This window comes from Pteropus alecto, unplaced genomic scaffold, assembly GCF_000325575.1.
Source record: "Pteropus alecto unplaced genomic scaffold, ASM32557v1 scaffold354, whole genome shotgun sequence".
Taxonomy (NCBI): domain Eukaryota; kingdom Metazoa; phylum Chordata; class Mammalia; order Chiroptera; family Pteropodidae; genus Pteropus; species Pteropus alecto.
Genome location: NW_006435759.1, coordinates 831,606 through 851,923, shown reverse-complemented (window position 1 = coordinate 851,923; position 20,318 = coordinate 831,606). Strand labels below are relative to the sequence as shown.

Here is a 20,318-nt window from a genome sequence, read left to right as displayed (position 1 = left end):
AGTAAGTCTTGTGGCCCATGAAAGGTGAGAAGCTACTTGGCTCTTGAGAGATGGAGAGTGTCCTCAGTTCCTGGCTTTCCTGCTCTCGTGCCAACGTGAGGCATGAACTGTTCTTACATTCTTGAGTTGTGTCCTTATACAAACTACAGCCAAAGGAACTATGTCTGAAGCAGAGGAAAGGACAAACTCTTCAACAAATATGATTGATTGCTATACTTGGGAAAAGATTGAGACAGATTCCTGCCTCATACAGTAAAGAAAAAATTTCAGAAGGATTAAAAAATAATGTTAAAAAAGAGAACTTAAAAACGCATATTCTTTCCTTCCTTGCTGAATCAGTTAGTCTTCACTTCCTCGCCCTTCCGTGTCCCTCCCTCCCCATTCCTTTCCTCCCCTTTTCTTGGAGGTAGTAGTGACCACAGAGGTAGCAGCAGATGGGTTTAGAAGCCAAGGAGGTGGCCAGCATGGCAGAGAACTTAGCTGCAGACAGAGAGATCGAGTACATCCATAACCATATTGAAGATAATGAGAGACAGCTTTCTTGCTGATGGAGAAGGGATACGTGGAAAAGGGAAAGGCTAAAAATAATCCTAAAGTATTAGGTGGAAATTGAAGGTATCTGTGCGAACCCACGGGCCTTTAAAAATGTATTTACGTAGATCGATAATGAAATAGTTATAGTCGTATGTAGAGTACACACACATACGGACACACATGTGTGTGCACGCTTATATGTTCTGCCTCTGTACACTGAGGAGGCCTATAATTGATGACATCCCAGAAGCAATAAGCAACCAAATACCCAGATTTTAGTTTCCAAATACCATTCTTCACTCTAGGACTCTTTGGAGAAATAGTTGATTCCAATGCTGAGCCAGAGAATTTACAAGATGAGCTCAGAACATATTCTTGTGCCTGAAAGTAAAGAATTGTTTAAAAAATTGTTTAAAAAAAAATTTTATGAGGACATATCTGAAGGATACAGGAGAAAATTTTGATGAGGTTTTCCTGCTGGTCAAATCTGGATACAAAAATAAATAATGAGAATAATAGATAAGATCTATTGAATAAAATAGGAATCTATGAGCCTATTCAAATAAGTGAAGGAAAAGAGAAATCTCCTTATGGCAGAACGCCAATAATAAATGTAGCAAGCGTCGACATAAGAAACGTCCAAACCTGTAGATAATTTTTAGGAGTTTATTTAAGCCAAACTGATGACTATTGCCAGGAAGCAAAATCTCAAAAAAAATGAAAAAAATGCTCCGAAGAATGGCAGTTTTGCAGCTTATTTTATACATTAGAATCAAAGGAGGAGACATAAGGAGGGTTATGTCTGTTCTCGGTAGATTAAGGGAGTGGCAGAAAATTAAAGCGGGGAAATCTCTGGGATTAGATACAAAGTAAAACAGACACAATGAGGGGTTCTGAGGTCCGGTGAGATAGCTGTGCCCTCAGGGGTCTGGAAAAAGAGATGACTGTGACGTTTTCAAAAGTATGTTACCTTAGATGCAAAAAGAAATAGACAGGCTGACTTAAGGTAAGATTGACCTTTGTCAAGGAAGCTACAGGACTAGGACGTGACTATCCTCCATGGCTTGCTTGCAGTTAGGAATTTTTATGTTCAGATCATCCTGTGTGGTTACTTTCAGTCTCTGAGTTTATAAGGCCCGCCACGCAGGCCTCCCCTGCGCTTGTCAGGTTTAGTATGTGGTTTCTTTTTTCATCAACATAAGAATGAAGGTAAAAGAAAATGACCATTTGGCAACCACCATAATGGTGGTTAATTTAGGCAAGAATCATCAGTGGATACTAAGTCAGATCAATGGAGGTTTAATGAGGTTATTGGTGCAGTTCAAGAGTATCTTCCCACGAAATACTTGTCAATTACAAAGAGGAAAACTATGACTGAACGTAGAGAAACCCTGCAGACAGCAAATCAACCAAGTGATCAAGATTAACCTCACCAACAGTAGAACAGGTCAACGTCACAAGCCTCCTGATGCAATGCAGTGAGAAGAGAACAGAATGTATGTCTGTATATTCTGTGTATTCCTCACAAGAATACGATCTGTGGAAACCAGGGTGAGCTACATCCTACAGAATGAAAGTCTTGACCTCTTTAAAACTTTTTAGGTCGTGAAGACAGGAAGAGACTAAGGAACGGTTCCGGATTGAAGGAGTCTAAAGAGACATGATTATTAAGCGCAAAGTGTGATCCTGGGCCAAACAAGAAAGAGACATTGTTGGGACAGTTGAAATCTGAATAGAGTCTTTGGATCGGATGTCAGTGTTATAACAACACTGATTTCTGATTTCTCGATTTGGAGGTTGTACGCTGGTTATGTTGAAGAGTGTCCTTGGTTTGGGAAAGTGCACAATGGAGATTTGGGGAGTTGGAAGCATTGTGTTGCAAATATGTATATTTAAGTATTTTTTATACCTTGAATTTTAAATAATACATAAACAACTTTTATGTATATTATTATTTACTATCATTAGTATCCCCAGAGCTCTATTCTGTAATTTCATCTTTCAGTCCTACTATTGATTTTTTTTCAATTTAACAAGTATTTCTAATTTCCTAGAATTCTTTATTGGAACTTTTCCTGTAACCATCTGTTCTTGCTTTACAAACAGAATATGTTCTTGATTCTCCCTTCAGTTCTGGACATTGTCGATTGAGCATTCCACAGGTACCTTAATATCAGCCTGCTCAAAATGAACTCTCCATCTTTGCTTACAAGCTTATGGACCCTGCAGTCTTGGAAGCCACTGAAAGCAATGGTTTTCTCTCTGTGTGGCAAGGGGAGCCATTGAAGAGTTTTGAGCAGAGAAATGATGTGATAAAATTTGCTTTTCAAAAGAATCATCCTAGCTTCATTGAGAGAAGAATCTAAGGAGGTCATGGGAAAAGCTGAGCCCAGTTAAAAGAAGGATGAAAAACCATCCTGGTTTACCCAGAGGCTGAGGCATTTCCTGAGACTGGACTTTCCATGAGAAAACCTAGAAAGTACCCAGCAAACTGGGAGGAGGTGGTTTTTCTAGTTAGGACATTATGCCAGAAGGCCCAGGTATGAAATGACCGTAGCATGGACCAGGTGGAAGTGATTATAAGATGTCATATTCCATATATATGATGGATATATTCTATAATATATGATACATGAGATGTATCATGTGAGGAGACATGAAATACTGTTTACTGAAAGAGGAGACTGTAGGAGAATCCATTTGCGGGGTAGGGATGGGGAGACTGGGAGCTCGGTGTTAGATTTGCTAAGTATGAGATGTGTATTTGACATCCAAGAGAACAAGTTCAACAGGCAGTGAAATATACAAGTCTTGAGATCAGAGGAGAGAAATTAGCACTACAGATATTGGATATAGATGGTCTTTTGAAAGAGTGCATGAAGACTACAGATAAGAGAAGAGGTTCAAAGACTGAGTCCTGAAGATTCCAGTATTAGGAGGATGGACAATTAAGGGAGAATCAGGTACAGAGAGCAAGAAGAAACTACCACTGAGGTCGGAGGTGAACCGGGAGAGTGTAAAGGGCTAGAAGCCAAGTGAAAACAGTGTTGGAAGGAGACGGAGTGATCAATCACCCATGTCCCACATAAGATGAGGCCTGAGAATTGACCACTGGATTTAGTTATAAGGAGACCATTGTTGATCACGACAAGACTTGTTTTGGTAGAATGGTGGGGGCGAAATCTGGATTAAGAGAGAGTAGCCGATGAAGAATCAGCGGCAACAAGTATAGACAAGTTTTTCAAGTTTACCTGCAACGGGAGGAAGAGAAGCAGTAGCTGGAGCGGGGAGCAAAGGATTATTGTGTTTTAAGATTTGAAAAATAATAACATGGTTGCAAGCTGATGGGAATGATACAATAGGGGAAGGGAAATGAAGATGCAGGAGAAACGGAGAGAATGGTAAAGCTGTGTCCTCAAGGTGGAGAGAGGAGGTGGCATCTAGGGCATAGAGGGAGGAGCTGGGCTTAGCTCAGAGTAGAGACAATTACTCTATAGCAATAGAAAGGATGATAGAATACATGGGCAATGGATCAGGTCATTGCGTCCTTCTGGCGTGGGAGCTTCTGAGACTTCTACTCTTCTAATTCTCAGGGAAATCAAGGTAATCGGCTCAGGCTGAGCATGGGGGAAGGCACATTGGAGCTCTAGAAAGAGAGGTAAAGATATAAAATCATTGTCTCGGGGAGGAAGAGAGTTAGTGGAATAGGGAAAAGAAAGATGATTACTGAGCAGCACTTTGGTGACTTGAGGTTTCAATAGTCATGGATCTGGAGAGAGCCAGTCAGCACTTTGAAACTTTCAGTTCCTTGAGTTATATCTGTCTCCCTTTGTTCATCCTGGTCCTTCTCAGTTTCGCTGTCGATTTTGCAAAAATGTCTGGTGGTTAGTTGACCATTCATGTTTGAAACGAAGGTCTGGCTGGGTGACTTCATGTAGGTGACGGAAGACACAGTCTTTAGATGGGAAGCTTTCCAAGTGCTGAAGAGACTAGCTGGGAAAAGACCCACAACTAGACAATTCATGGTCAAGTTTCAGAACCGGGAATTAAGAAGCAATCTTAAAAAGCTTCTGGTATGAAGATAAACAAACAAACAAGCAAGCAAACAAACAAATAGTAGCCGCAGCAAAAGTGGTCGCCTGCAAAGGAAAATTTCTCAAAATGTCATCAGCAGCCCGGGAGGCTAGAAGGCAAAAATCAAGCCTCCAAAGTTCTAGAATTCTAGACCCAGTTCATTACCAATACAACATGAGAGTGGAAGAAACACACCTTTCCTAATAGTTAGGATGTATGCCAATGAATAAGAAAGTGACTAGAAAGAAAAGGGCAAGAAATAGCAAATTCATCTGAGGAGAGCAACTTAAGGGAAATCCTAGGAGAGGCTTACTTTGCATCACTTTGAATTGAACGCTTTTCCTAAGGTTTGAATGTCTTTACCTTGTGCATTCATCACTTTTACAACCATTTTTGTTTAAATGACTGCTTCACATCGACCTCTCCGATCATCGGCCTTCTGAACACCGTAACTTCTCTTCTTTCTCTTCCCACATGGCTTGAAGGGTTGGAAAACTATGTATGCTTACTTCCTTACTAATTTTTCAAACCGAATCTTGTCCTTTTTCATGTTACCAAGAGTATTTAAATTTAACTGTTTATAACTGGCTTCTTTGTTCACCACTGCTCCATACATAAAACACCTCCTTATTACAGAAATGCTCTCTATTTTATTTTTCATTTGTCTGAATCCTTTCAGCCATATTACATTTTTTAGAAAGAGCTCATGGGTGATATACTTTCCAAGTCCCTCCGTGTCCAAGAATGTCTTTCTGTGACTTGCATAATTTAATAATTATATGGTATAATTGCTAAGGTTACACATTTTCTCCCTCTGATTTCTAAAACAATGCTCGATTGACTTCCTTTATTATCTTAAAAGAAGGTGTGTATCTGGCTTTTTAGTAGAATTCATACAAATGCATGCACCAGGAACTAGACAGGACTCCCAATACCGAATTCCATGCGCTACACATTCAGTCTGAGCACTAACCTTAGCTATAACCATGAACTATAACCTTAACTATAACCTACCGCTGAATACTAACCACGGAAGCCTACACCCTGACCACACCCTGAACAAAATAAGACAGTAAAACTCACTCTCATCCCCAACCCTTTACCAAAACTAAATCTTAACCTAAACTTTAATCCTTTACCTAGACTGAACAAAATAAAACAGTAAAACTCACTCTCATCCCCAACTCTTTACCAAAACTAAATCTTAACCTAAACCTTAATCCTGATGTTGCAATTTTAAAACAGGAGAATTTGGCACATGCATAAAGTGGTTTATCAATGTAGTGAGTTAAAAAGAATCTGCTTCCGCTCTCCTCTTTGCTCACTCTGCTCCAGCCTTCTCACCTCCTAGCTGCTCCCCTCACTTCCTTCAGGTCTTTACTCACCTTCCACAAAGAGTTTAGGGCCAACTGTAGAGTCAGAGGGAGCGTACCGTTGTCCACAAGGCTGCCCTCACTTCTGACACCAACTGCAAGTTCAGGGCTCTTCTCTAAACCATCCTCAGGTTTGATAATTTGCTAGAAGGACTCACAGAAATCACTGAAAGCTGTCATACTCGTGGTTAAGGTTTATTCCAGGGAAAGGATCCAGATGAATGCAGCCCAAGTGATGCAGGACAGAGCAAATTTCCCAAGTGGGGACAGGGAGCTCGAGCCCCACACAGAGAGGGAACAGTATTCTTGGAGCGTAAGAAAGAATTCACATGCATGCCAGAGTTAGTCAAAAGGAAAGTTTATTAGAGAAGGGGTCACGCTCCATAGACAGAGCTGGTCTCTGCTCAGAGACAGAGAGTGAGAGAGCCTGAGAGAGACTCAGAGGGACAGAGAGAGAAACAGGAGACAGTGGCAGGGAAAGGGACAGAGTAAAGGCACTGAGAGGCACCAAAAAAGATGCTGGGAGGGACTCCGAGTGTCGGGGGGATTCAGTTTATATATCTTTCTTCACTTTCTGTGAATTATAGTTTAAAGACTTTGTTTAACCATTTTCCTTTGATGGTATGGACATGCAGTATGAAAGGACAAGAGTATGCAGCGTGATCACATACCGCCCATGTAGCTGACCTTTGTCCCCAGCCCCTCCCAGAGGTCAGGCTCTGATCCATAGGTTCGCCATGGTTTTGGCCATAGAGAATGAATGATTGTATTTTCCATAGGGCATCACTTAAAGACTCTGTTTTCCCTTCCGGGTGTGGCAAATGGGTTCTTAGCAATCCCAGCAGAAATCTTCCTTTGTTCTGCAGGTGTCCTCCGGTCTGACTGCAGGGCAATAAGCATATTGCAGTCTCTGAATACAGCTTGATTAGACACTTTCATTCTCTTGCCTCCTCCCTACATTACAAGGAAGGGATGCTCAGAGCAGAGTCCAGGAGGGATCCACACATGAACCTTCTGGTTGCCCTGTCCTGTGGAGCCACGGACGATGGTGTTACCTCCTCTAACTCACAAAATGTGACAATAGGCACAGAGCATTGCCAATCGGGGAAGGTCACGCAAGACTTTGGTGTCCAGAGTAGTTACTGGGTTTTGATCACATACTGCCCATGTAGTTGACCTTTGTCCCTAGCCCCTCCCAGAGGTCAGCAAATACTTTTAGTCAGTTCCTCGAGAGGTCAGAACTGACAGATGTGACTCAAAGTCCGTATCATAAATCTCATTGTTAGATTGTCCCTTGGCCAAAGTCGCCGGGGCAAACAGAAACACTCTACAGGCAGGACATTGCAGGGGCCTATAGCCAGGGCCGAACCCAGACCTCTGGGTCAGGGTAATTCTTCACTGTGTACCTTCTCAGTGTGACCTCCCCTGATTTAAACACACAGCGTCTGCTCCAACAATCCATGTTGCCACTTGTCACCATCAGGCATAAAATTTCTTTTACATGTTTGTTTATTGTCTCCCTTCCCCATTAGGAATATGAATTTCAGTGGACGGGATTTGGTCTGCTTTTCCACTGCTGTGTCATCTGCTTCTAGAACTGCACCACCTGATACAGGAGCCACTAGCCACGTACAGCTAGTGACCACCTGAAGAGGGGCCCAAACTGAGAAACGCAGTAAGTGTAAAATACGCACTGAATTTTAGAGACTTCATATAAAATAATATAAAATTTCTTATTGATAATTTATTATACTGGTTACATGTTATTACATTTGAGATCTGATATTTATTTTTTATAAACTTATTTAATGTGGCTACTAGAAAATTTAAAATTATATGCGTGGCCTAAATTTGAGGCTTGCCACATACACACGCACACACACACACACACACATCGGACAGAGATGTCAGCAAATTATTTCTGCAAAGGATCAAATAGTAAATATTACAGGCTTTGCTAGCCATGTGTTCTCTCTGACATTTTAGCACAAAAGCAGCCCTAGACAATACTTTAAAAGGTGTGGTTGTACCCTAATAAAACTCTACTTACGAAAACAAGCAGCCACACAACTTGGCCTATGGTGCATAGTCTGTGAACCCCTGATCTAGAACATTGTTTATTCCACAGTAAATATTCAGTAAGTATTTGCTGAGTGAATGGATAGAAATAAGGCTAATAGGACTGAGTGTGGTGAGCCAGGGGGAGCACGGTTCGGGGGGTAATCAGTGGCCAGAGAATGAAAGGCCTATTGCACATGAATTTTGTTTTAAGTTACTGAAGCAATTTAGGCAGGATAGTGATAAAATCTGATACAATCTGCACCACTTTCAGAGCTCATTTACCCAGCTGCTGAGAAGAGAATACTCGTGGCCGGAAGCTCTCAGGTGAGTCTCTCTGCAAAGGCTGCCCAAGGCTGAAGGAAACTGCCTTGCCCAAGGTTACACCGCTTCCTGGAGCCAACACACATCCAATGACTCACCAAGGTAGGGACATAAAGGCCTAGCCTTCTTGCCCCATATGCAGACAACTCTGAAAGGCTACCCCAGCTCCAGAGTTCCTTACAGGACTGGCAGCTGTGACCCTTGTTGTAGCTGCAACATTTGTTGCAACGGTATTGCGTTTCAGCCGTCTGCTCACCCCTCACTGGAGTTCATCTCCTTCTATGCCTCTCCAACAGGTGTTGATATAATGAGCACTCCCTAAAACACTTCCTGCGTGCAGACCTGACCTGCAACAGCTGTAACCAGGAGTGGTCTGAAAAAGCAGAGTCTTTGAAAGGATTTGGGAGCTGATTGTCTGTCAGCTAGCTAGCAGCGAGAATCCCATTGCTGGTTATAAGTATGGATAGGCCCTGGCAAGCTGCAGCAGTGCAATTGTCAACACTGTCACTGGTGGTGAACTGGAATAACATGTGGAGGATGGGGATGCCCAGGTGAGTGGAAGCATCAGGCCTTTGGGGGTATGGAGAAATAGTAATTATAAGGACAGTGGAAATGGATGCTACTGCTGGGAACCATTGAAGCATTAGAGAAAGACAAGGCCAAGGGTGAAAGCCAGAGCGGCATATAAAGACTCTCATATCCTGCATCCAGAGGACAGAAAAGGCTAGAGGTCCAGGGCAGACAGGGAGACCAGTAAGCAGGTCTTTTCAACAGCCCAGGTTAAGTGATGGAACTGGCTTGGCCCAGGTACCAGTTGCAGAACTGGGAGGATCCTGATTATGTTTTGAAGATAAAACCAATCTAATTTGCCGTAGTGTTTGCATTAGCCACCTACTTCTGCTTTAACAGATTACCCCAAGTTTACTGGCTTAAAACAACACGAAGTTATTTTTCACAGTTCTGAAGGTCAGAAGTCTAAAAAGAGTCTTGTGGGGTTAAAATCAAGGTGTTGTCAATGCTGGTTCCTTCTAGAGGCTCCTTAGGGAGAATTTGTTTCCTGGCCTTTTACAGCTACTTGAGGCCACCTGGATTCCTTGGCTCATGGCCCCTTTCTCCATCTTCAAAGCACGTGGCTCCAACTTCTGCTTCCATCCCCACATCTCATTTTTCTGACTTTGACCTTCCTGCCTGCCTTGTGATCACATCGGGCCCACTTGAATAATCAAGGATAATCTCCTCATCTCAAAATCCTTAATTTACTCACATCTGCAAAGTCCTTTCTGCCTCATAAGGTAATATATTCACAGGTTCTAGGATTAGGATATAGACATCTCCGGAGTGGGGGCGTGAGGGGTGGGGAGGATGGTATTATTCAGCCTACCATAGGTTTGGATGTGAGGGTAAGAAAAGGAAGAGTCAGTAATGACCCCAATGTTTTGGGGCCTGAGCACCTGGAAGAATGGGGGATCATGATCCCTGGAGAGGACATGGGGCTCAGAGATTCAGCCAGTTCTCCTTTGGAAGTTGAGTCCTGCCACTTCTTCCCAAAGGTTTCCCTGTGTTAAAAGATAATTTTCAGAAAAAGGTATGACTCATGATCTGAGAAAACCAGGCAGATGTTACAACAAATTCAAAAGAAAGCTCAAAATAGCACGGATTTATATGGAGTAAAGGAACGTTAGGATGAATTGCAAATAGGGATAAAAGTGACTTTTCCACCATGGGGAAGAAATCAATTAAAATCACTACCAGACAGGACATTTATATACCAGTTACTTACAATTTACATAGAGTTGCAAAATAGCTCAAAGACAACGAACAGGGCTAGAATCTGAAGACCCAGAAAGGTGTGTTACAGATGGAGCTCAATTTTCTATTGAAACACAATGTTTTTTCTATACCTGGCAGAAAGAATCAGAAAGTAGATTTGACATCTGCTGGCAAGATCCATCTAAAGACAGGCAGAAAGGAAAAAAAAAATGACACATTTTAACACAAATATTTTACGTGGGGTTCGTTATAATACCTTTTAACTTTCGGTTAGTCTTTGTTTATAAAGAAGCTGTTATAAACTGAATGTTTGTGTCCCCCAGCTGCCCCAAATTCATATGTTGAAGCCCTAACTCTCAAGGTGATGGTATTTGCAGGTGGGGCCTTTGGGAAGTGATTAGGTTTAGATGTTGCCAAGCAGGTGGGACCTTTGGGAAGTGATTAGGTTTAGATGTGACCAAGCAGATGGGGCCACATTGGTAGGATTAGTGCCCCTCTAAGAAGAGGAAGAGAGAACAGAGCTCTCTCTCTCCACCATCCCCCCCCCCCCCCCCCACCACGTGAGGACACTGCAAGAAGGCTGGCATCTGAAAGCTAAGAAGTAGCCCTCACCAAAGAATCAAATCAGCAAATACCTTGAACTTGGACTTCCAGTGTCCAGAACTGCAAGAAATAAATTCCTGTTGTTAAACCACCCAGTCTACAGCATTTTGTTATAGCAACCTGAGCTGACTCATGCAGAAGCAATTGTGGTTTGTTGCTGTTGTTATTCAGTCACTGTAATCAGCCACTTCTTGACATTTTACATTCCACTCAAATGCAATTAGACTAGAACGAATGAAAGCAAGCATAATTCATCCACTCTGCTGCCCATGGTTATCACTTTGGAACCAAAAAAGCCTTCCTTTCATGTAGCTGCTCCCTAGCACACATCAACGTTGCTTCGTGATTTGCAGCTAAACTGGAGATAGAATGATTTATATAGTTAAGCAATAAATTTAGCAGTATAATCTCTTACATGTTCTCTTTTTTTCAACTCTTCCAATCCAATTAACATATTTGAGAGAGAGAAAGAGGAAGAGAATGAGGGCACTCTTTGCTATGCAGTAACATTGGCAGAACAAGAAGATCGAATCCAGCACTGGGTAGAACATCTCAGCCGGCCATTTATGCTCTCGCTGTCAAGAGGAGAATGTGTTGGGAGCCTGTGAATTAACTAAGAGCAAACAGGTTAACGGGAGAGAAGACAATGTTTATTTACTTGGGACATCCAAAGACAGATGTTTATAAACCCATTGAATAAGAAGCAGGAGTGAGGGCGGGAGAAAGGGCTTCTAAGGAAGAGCAAATAGAAATAGGACAAGACAGTATCAGATAAAGTTTGTTTATGTAATTACTCATCCCCATTGATAATGGTTGGTCTTCTTTCTGGCTGTAAACCTCACAGAAAGGGGATCTACAGCTGCTGTAATTTTGGGGAAGATCTTGCTTAAATCTTCAGGTTTTTTCCTGCTGCTGCTGCTGTTCGCTCAGGTGTTTTTTAGCTTAAAGTAATCTTCACGCCATTGAGGTGCGTTCTGAATTCCTACAGGTGCAGAACGATTCTTGATGTAACAGGAGTTTTCAAAGGGCACATCCTATCTCAGAGATTTTGGCCAAAGCTCCAGAGGTAAGAAAAATGTGCCCACGATCTGGAGTGAAGTGCAAGACATGTGGACAGATGGCAACCAAACCGGTTTTTGACTTTGAGTCTATCACCTGCCAGCAGGCAGAAGCATAGGGCGAGAGGCGATACTGGGAAAAGGGTTTCTTGAAGGAAAGAGTTGTTCTTCTGCCCTTCTCAAGTCTGATGGGGGAAGGGGGACTTCAAGAGAGCTGCCCAGAAAGCTTGGCCCGAGGGCACTGGAGCCAACTGGGGAGCAAGAGTGAAGAGGGCTGCTATGGACTCCTGCGAGCCCATTCAAGAGGATGCCTGCAGGGCAAGAACCCGTGCAGATGAGGAGATGTCGTAAGTTAGCTTGAGGTTATGTCACCCTTGTCAGGGAATGGCACACCCATGGGTGATTTCTCCAGATACACTCACAGAACAGCCCACAAGAGGAAGAGCCAGCATTTGGACATCTGGCCTCCCCAGGGGGCACCACCAACATTTTGTCTCCTCCCTCTCCTTACGCCACCCTACATGAGTCCGCCACCCTACATGAGTCCGGAGTGAGTCATGAATGGATAAACAGTAAAGAGGACCGAGAGGAGGGAGAGAGAATAGGAAAGAAGCTACCTCCCTTCCCCACTGAGTTTCCAAGCTGAGCCAGGGCAGCCTTCCACAGCCCAACCTGCTCCCCTCTCCTGCCTGTCCAGCTTGCCCTTCAAGTGTTCTGACCCCTCCAGAGTCAAAGGTCAGGGTGGGGCAGGAAGAAAGGTGAAAAAAGGAAGGAGGAGCCCTAAAGTCTAGTAATTTCCTAGAGCATTGCTCCCTGAGATTGGCAGATGTTCAAACCTGGCTCTTTTTATCATGGGTGTTTTAAAGGTTCTCTGGCGGACCCTGCCAGCTCCACACCTCCTGCAGTGACGGACATGAGTGATGCACTTTCCAGCTTTCTCCTGACAATTTCCATTCAGCTACTGGACCTATTTCACCACCAGAAAAACTCTCTTGAGGGGTCCCAATTGCCCTCCAGGCAGCCTCTTTGGTCAAGTCCTTTGAAGATGTCTCTCTCCATTTTGGAGTACCCAGGAGCCCAGGATTCTCTACACAGCATTCCAGCTCACTTCTAGAGTCTGTGTGGGTCTCTTTCCTAGATTCATCCACATGAGGACAATCCATTCTGCCATGGCACACACGTCTAGGTGTGGGGGGGCGGGGTGGCCAAGGAGAGGGGAATTTATGGATGTAGCGTCAACCTGCAGCTGGGTCTCTGATATGAGAGCGAGAGGCGGGAAGTGGTGGCCTGGGCTAGGGCAGAGCTCTGGTGGTGGCATGCATGGCGATGCCCACAGGCCCATCACCCCAGGGCTGCCCCTGGACCTCTCCCAGCTCGGTGCGTGTCCTTCATAGCCATGCTCCCTGTGGAGATTCACAATGACTCTGAGGAAAGAGAGGCTAATAGCACATGGAATATATTTGGAGATAAGGTAATGAGATGAGGCACCTGGAGCCAGGTAATCTTGTCACAGCTTCAAGGTTAGGTTAGCCAGTAAGTGACTGTACTTTAATCAAAGTCTATTCTCCCAGAAGGACAGTAAAGTTCCTGATAGCACAGACTGAGTCTCCCATTTACCCTACACTCTAGCTCCTAGCAAAGAGCCCAGCAGAGTAGACCTTCGTAGCTATTAATTTAATGAGTTGTATCTATTGCTGAATGACAAACCTTCTCAAATTTTAATTGGCTTAAAACAGTAGCAATCATTTATTTTGTTCACAGTTCTGCAGTCAAGGACAGCTCATCTCTGCTCAGTGTAGCGTCATCTGGGACAGCTCATCTTGGTACTGAAATCTCTACCTGCAAGATGGCTTGCTCTCGTAGCTAGGAAGCTGATGCTAGCTGTTGGCTGGGAGCTTAGCCAGTGCTGGGGGCTGGGGGTCTTGGTTCATCACCACATAATCTCTCCACAGGCTGCTTAAGCTTCCTTATAGCCTAGTGACTGAGTTTTAATGTCCCCAGAGAATCCCCAGATGAAAGGGGTATGGCCTTATATGACCCAGTCTCAGAAAGCGTTAAGTATCCTCCCACTGCAGTCGCAATCCAGCCTGCCCGGATTCAAGGGCACGACACGAAGACTCTTTATTGCTTAACTGGGAGAATGTCAGTCACATTATAAGGAGTGTATGGGGGATGGGATATATCAGCGCGGCCGTCTTTGGAAAATACATCCATTCTGATCCATGAATAAGCAGATAACATCACTTAGTGGTGGACCCAGTATTGGAACCTAACTTCTGTTCGGTACCTTTTGTTCAATGTCACAATTTTTAGAAAGTCTCCCGCCAACATGGAAAATATAAAGCTTTGGAATTCAGAGGGTTTATTGACATTTATGAAGATAATTCACCTATTTGTGTTACCGCTTCTTCAACCAAAATGTAGGCTCCATGAAGGTATATAATCTTTAGTGCTTAACCCAGAGCTGAGCACATAGTAGCTGTGCTGAGAATTGTGGAATAAATATATGAAACGATGAAATGCAATGCTTGGTCCTACAAGATCAAGTGTCACTTGATGAGGTGCTGCCGCCTCCTGGGAACTGGAGGTATTGCCAGCCGTTTCCAGTATCATTTATCCGCGTGCCTTGGGAACTATGCACCGCTTTCTTGGCTGACGCCGCTGTCAGTTCACAAGGTGCTTTCCTGGTGAATGATTGATTTGGTTTTTAACAACAACCCTGACTCCTACATTGATTCCCATTTGACCAGTGATAACTGTGAGGACCAGAGCAGTTATTTACGTCCTCATCTCTCCCTGGGGTCTCCACACGCTCAAACCGAGCCCTCGGCGGCCCTCTACCGGCCGGCTTTGCTTCCTTCACCTCACTGTGGCGGCTTTGGCCAAAGTCCTCAGGGATGGCCTTGTTCAACCCGCAGCCCCTTCGCTCCTCATCTCACTCTGTGTAGTACTGGACACGATTCATCATGGTGGTAGCAGCAGTAAAATGGGCGCTATCAAACGGATCTATCTTGAAACATTTATTTCCAATTGAAAATGGAGCTTTATGTTGTATTTCTCATAAATCTACATATCCTTCTCTTCCAGATGACTATAATTGCAAAGTAGAGCTTGCTTTGACATCTGATGGCAGGACAATAGTATGCTACCATCCTTCTGTAGATATTCCATATGAATACACAAAACCTATCCCTCAGCTAGATCCTGTACATAATCATGAAGAAACACAGGATCAAGTTCTGAAAACCAGATTAGAAGAAAAAGATGAACACTTTGAGCAAGGACCCATGAAACAGCAACTTAGCAAAATGTTCTTTACTACTAAGCACCAATGGTATCCTCGTGGACAGTATCATAGATGTCGTAAGAAGCTGAAGCCTCCAAAAGACAGATGATATTGAAGTTTTCAGTAATCAAAGAGAAACGTTATCCTGTGTCTCATTTGGCATTTGAGAAAAATGCAGTCAGCTATATTTACTAATATGTTATATAGTAAAATAATAATAAAATGCCTTTTCATCTAAAAAGAAAAAAAAAGGTCATACTCCTCAAAGTGCGTCCTTCTCTCAGCATGTCCCATGAGTAACTCCTCTCCGGGTTTTTCTCCTGCCTCCCTGGCTGCTACCTCTCTTTCGCCACTTCTCTTCCATCGCCTTCTCCCAGGCCTGTCCCTCAGCCTGGGAGCTCCACAGGCCCCTGAGAGATCACCTCCCTTCACGGTCTTGATTCCTAGCCACGCAAAAACGGGCCGCTGGGTCTCTGTCACCAGCCCAGTCTTCTCCCCTAGCTCCGGATCTGATCATCCAGCCCCCCGAAGACCAGCTCTGCCTAGAAGGTCCTGGCACCTCACGTTCATCTTGTCCAAAGTCAGCCTGTCATCTCCTCCCTCCGCCAAACACCCCGCCCTTCCCGCTCACTCCCGTTGCCCAGCTTAGGGAACAGCATCCCCACGCACTCGTTTCCCCGAGCCACACATGGGATCGCCCCCGAGTGCTCCCTCTCCTTACCATCAAGTCTACTACATAGTTTTCTGTCACTGCCTCCAACAGTGCCCCAGGCACTCAGGCGCCTTGCAGTTCTTTTAAGTTCCATCTATTCTACCTCCTCAGCATCCCTCCGACTCAGCCACTCCTCCCCTTCTCTGGGCCACCACCGAGATCCTCATCATTCAGAATCTATGCTGCTGTGACAGGCCCACATCATCTGCCTCCTGTGACCCAATTCACCCCTTATTAAAACTCTTCAGGAGGGGGCCCAAATTCCTGGTCTGGCATTCACAACTCGGCCCCCACCCCACTGCTCAAGACCATTCTCCACCCTCTGCCCAACTATCCTGTACTCAAGTCACGCATGTCACACCATCCACACCTCTGTGCCTTTGCCCACACTCTTCCTTCTGCCCAGAATACCCTTCTCTCATCTGCTCATGGCCAGAGCATTCCATCCCCACGGTACAGACAGAAAGACGGAGGCTTAGAGAGCTGGCATAACTTGTCCAAGGTTGTAGAGCTGGCAAGGGGTGGAGCTAGAGTTCCAAAGGGGACCATCTGAAACCAGCTCCTGTCGCTACTCTGCAGCATCCAGGCATTGTGACGAGCCTCGGTTTCCTCAAGTGCAAAATGGAAGGAACGAGAGGCTGTGGGTTATTCCTGCTCTGGCTTTCCTTAACCAGGATTTCTGGATTCTGACATGCCCTGAGGCTCTCTGCTGGTGGCCTGGGTGTGCTGGGCATAGTTGCCTAGCATCCCCTAGCCAGCCAGTTGGAGGAGAATGCTTAGGCTGAGCTCCAGGCCGACTGGGGAACTCTCACAAGTGGGCGGGCATGGCCTTCCCTCGACAGCTCCAGTTTCCATTCTGTATTAGTTTTGTATTGCTGTGTAGCAAAATACCACAAACTCAGCTGCTTAAACATCACCCATTGGTTAGCTCACAGTTCTGCAGGTCAGAAGTCCAGCGTGGCAGGGCTGGGTTCTCTGCTCAGAGTACCGTAAGGCCGACACGAGGCTGAGTCCTCATCTGGAAACTGAAGAAAGAAAAACCCTTTCTCAACTCATTCAGAATTCAGTTCCCTAAGTTGTAGGACTGAGGCCCCCATTTCCTTGCTGGCTGTCAGCCAGGGATCTCTCTCAGTCGCTTAAGGAACCCGCTTTCCTAGTGACACGGGCCGTCCATCTCCATCTTTAAGTCAGTGATGATGAGTCAAACCCCCTCATGCATTGAATCCCCCTGACCTCCTCTTCTGCTAGCAGCCAGAAGAAACCCTGCTGTTAAAGGGCCACCCGACTGGCTCAAGCCCACCCAGAAACCACACGTCTAACTCTTCAAGGCAATCACATAGCATAGGCTCATTATCATCTCACAGATGCGAGAGCCTAAAGTAGCCGATGCTGCCAGTGTCCCCCACAACCCCTCACCCCTCCCAAGGGCCACCTGCAGCTTCAGTGGACAGTCCCCGTACAGGCCCACAGCTTCACTGCCTCTCAAATACTTCCATCTCTCTGCCTGAGGGGCAGGCCAGAAGTATGGGGGAGTAAGTGCTTTCAGGAACAGCCCTCAGCCAGTAGGGATGAGGATTGGTAGATAAATACCCTGGTTTCCCCACCCCAGGTGAGGCAGAGGGTCCCCTGTGGAATTAAGCCCAGTTGCCCACAAAAGTACCTCCCACCTGCTCTCCTTCCTCCCCCAACTCACTTCTGCACTCCCAGCTAAATCACTTGCACACAAATGTTCATCTCATATTCTGCTATCGGAACATCCCAAACTAAGACAGTAGGGTACGGAAAGCGGAAGGACTCTCAGAGGTCATACAAATAGGAAGAGACAGGCTGGCAATTTGATCCCAGGCCGTCTGACATCAGATCCCACACTCTCAAAAACCGGGTTCTGCTGCCTCTCATGCAATAGCCACAGCAGTTTCCTGGCAGTAGGGTGAGGCTCTTTCTGCAAATCCGCCTGCCGTTTGAGCTGACTCCACCACAGAAAATCTCGTCTCTGGATTCAGATGATTTTATCAAGAGGCTGAGCAGGCCTGGAACAGTCCCAGCCTGGCCTGCCCGGAGCTGTCCCTTGGCACCAGTGTCTGTTTCCCGGCTGGAGAGAAGCCGGGATTGCCAGCCAGTGCCTTGAAGGGCACTCGTCTTCAGATCAAGAGGACACACTCAGGTCTGGGACCTGGAGAAGCTGAGGGTGGCCAGGATCCAGGGAAGAACTTTTTGAATTTACTCATTTATTGAGTTTACAGTGTACCAAGCACTATTCTAAATGCTGTGTGTTGGGGGGGGGGGGGGGGGCAGGGGGGGGGGTGCCGGGTGTGTAATAAATGTATATTCCTCACAGCAACCCTTTGAGATATGCACAGTTATTATACCCATTTTATAGATGAGTAAACTGAGGAACAGACCTACTAGCTGTGTGCCAAGGTGACACAGCTAGTAGGTTTCACAGGTTAAGATTCAAGCTCAGGTAGTCTGGCTCTTAATCATTCTTGGATGTTTCCTCTCCTGACATTTTAGGTGAGTCTGCTGCCAGCTGCTCACACTGAGCTCTGTCTTCAAGTGCCAATTCTGTAGGGAGACTTAGGCAGAACTTCTAAACAATTTCCAACTTTGGTGGAACCTCACTTGGAAGGAGGAGCTGGCAGAGGAAGAAGCCCTCAGGTCAGAAGGAGGGACTTTGAATGATGGAAAATCCTTTCTCTCCCCACCCCACCCCCAATTCCCCTCTGCCTTTTGATCAGCACGGCCATTCAACTTCAGTGTATTTATTTATTCCTAGCCTCATTCCTAAAATAATTTAAAGGAGCTCGAAAAGATAGAGGCACAATATCTCCATCAAAGACAGTCCACTAAATAATGTGTGGCTTACTGCCTTAATGGCTTTGTGACTGAAACCTTGATGACGCAACACTGTTAGATCATTACACATAGGGCGACCACCACGTCCTGGTTTTCTTAGAACTTTCCTACTTCTAACATCGAAAGTCCCTTGTTCTGGGAAACCCCTTGGAGACACGCAACCGAGGGACAGTTAGTCACCTTCATTACACCGGACGCCAGGCCACAGAGTCTACTTACTAGAAGACTAAAAATTTAGCTCAGAGCTTCCTAACAGCCAAGACAAAGAGGGAAATCCCATCTGTTAAGAGATTTTTTTGTGTTAATAATAGAACTTTCCACGACGACGGAAACGTTTTTGCACTGTCCAGTAGGATAGTGACTAGGTACACGCCTTTATGGAGCAACTAAAATGTGCCTAGTGGGATAGAGAAACTGGATTTTAAATTTTATTTCATTTTAATTCATTTAAATTTAGTCACATGTGGCTGAAGGTGACTATATTGGAGAGCACTGTTGTATCAGCTCAGGTAGTCTGGCTCTTAATCATTCCTGCCTCTTATTCATTACCCTCTCTGTTCCTCAATTTCCTTATCTATAAAAACAAAGGTGGAGTGGTTTCATAGAATAGTGGTTAGCATGTCTGCTTTACATGCTGAAGGTCCTGGGTTCAAGCCCCAGCAGAGCCATGGACCAGGCCCTGGGTGTATGGCAACCCCTGTAAGTCAGGGGTGGAAGTGGGGAAATTTTTAAAAATTCAAAATAAATTTTTTTAAAAAGCAGGTGGTCGGGGAAAGCCTCTTTCCTGACCTTGAGGCCTAAGAAATTTCTTGCATGACTTAACACACTCAATTTGAACATAAAAGTGGATTCTACCTGGGTGCTTTGCTTACCTGTGTAATAACAGCAGGCACTTCTATAGCATATGCTCTGTGCTAAGCGCTCTCATAAAACCTTTTCGGACGTTAATTCATTCAATTCTCAAAACCACAGGAGCAGGGAGGCACTTTGGGCATCCCCAGGGCGATGGCTCCCTGAGACACCTGAGGATCCTCCTGCCCTGGCCTGAAAGGAAATCGCATCTCCCTGACCTTCACGGGAGAGCCAGGAGCTGGGGAGACGGGGCGGGGCGGGGGGGGTGGGGGAAGGACAGGGGAACAGGGAGAGGGTTTCCCGGATGCCCCTTTCCCCACCCACAGGCCAACACTACATGACCGAGGTCGACTCAATGGAAAAAGTGAGCAACGCCTGCTGTCACTCCCTGGCACCAGAGGGCATTCGGGGTGTCAGAAGGAAGACCCTCTTCTGCCAGGTAACAGAAGGCACCTGCATGGCCTTAGAGAGCCAACCTGGGCAAAAGGCTGCCTTCGCGTGTGCTCTGGATGGTCCCTGATGCCCCTCACCACACTGGCCCCTTCCGGCCTAAATGCCAGCATCTCTTGAGCCTACTAAGCCTTTCAAACTCTGGGCAGCAAAGGAGGGGCAGGTGTGACCCACCCCTCTCCTTCTGCGGAAAGCTGATGACTCCAGGGTCAGAAATAACCCACCGTCAGCTCCCCGCCTGCTACCCTTCCCCTCCCCTCCATTCCCAGAAAGTCTGGGCCCTGAGTCAGAGGATAGAGCCCAAAAGTAAACAAGGACCCAGATAATCCGCTATGAAAACCACAGAACTTTTCCGTGGAATTCTTTGA

At 45.4% G+C, this 20,318-nt stretch overlaps 1 pseudogene; it reads left to right on the top strand.

The window, feature by feature from the left end:
- Nucleotides 1-14,760: 14,760 nt before the first annotated feature.
- LOC102893731 lies at nt 14,761-15,233 on the top strand (annotated as a pseudogene).
- The last annotated feature ends 5,085 nt before the right edge of the window (nt 15,234-20,318 follow it).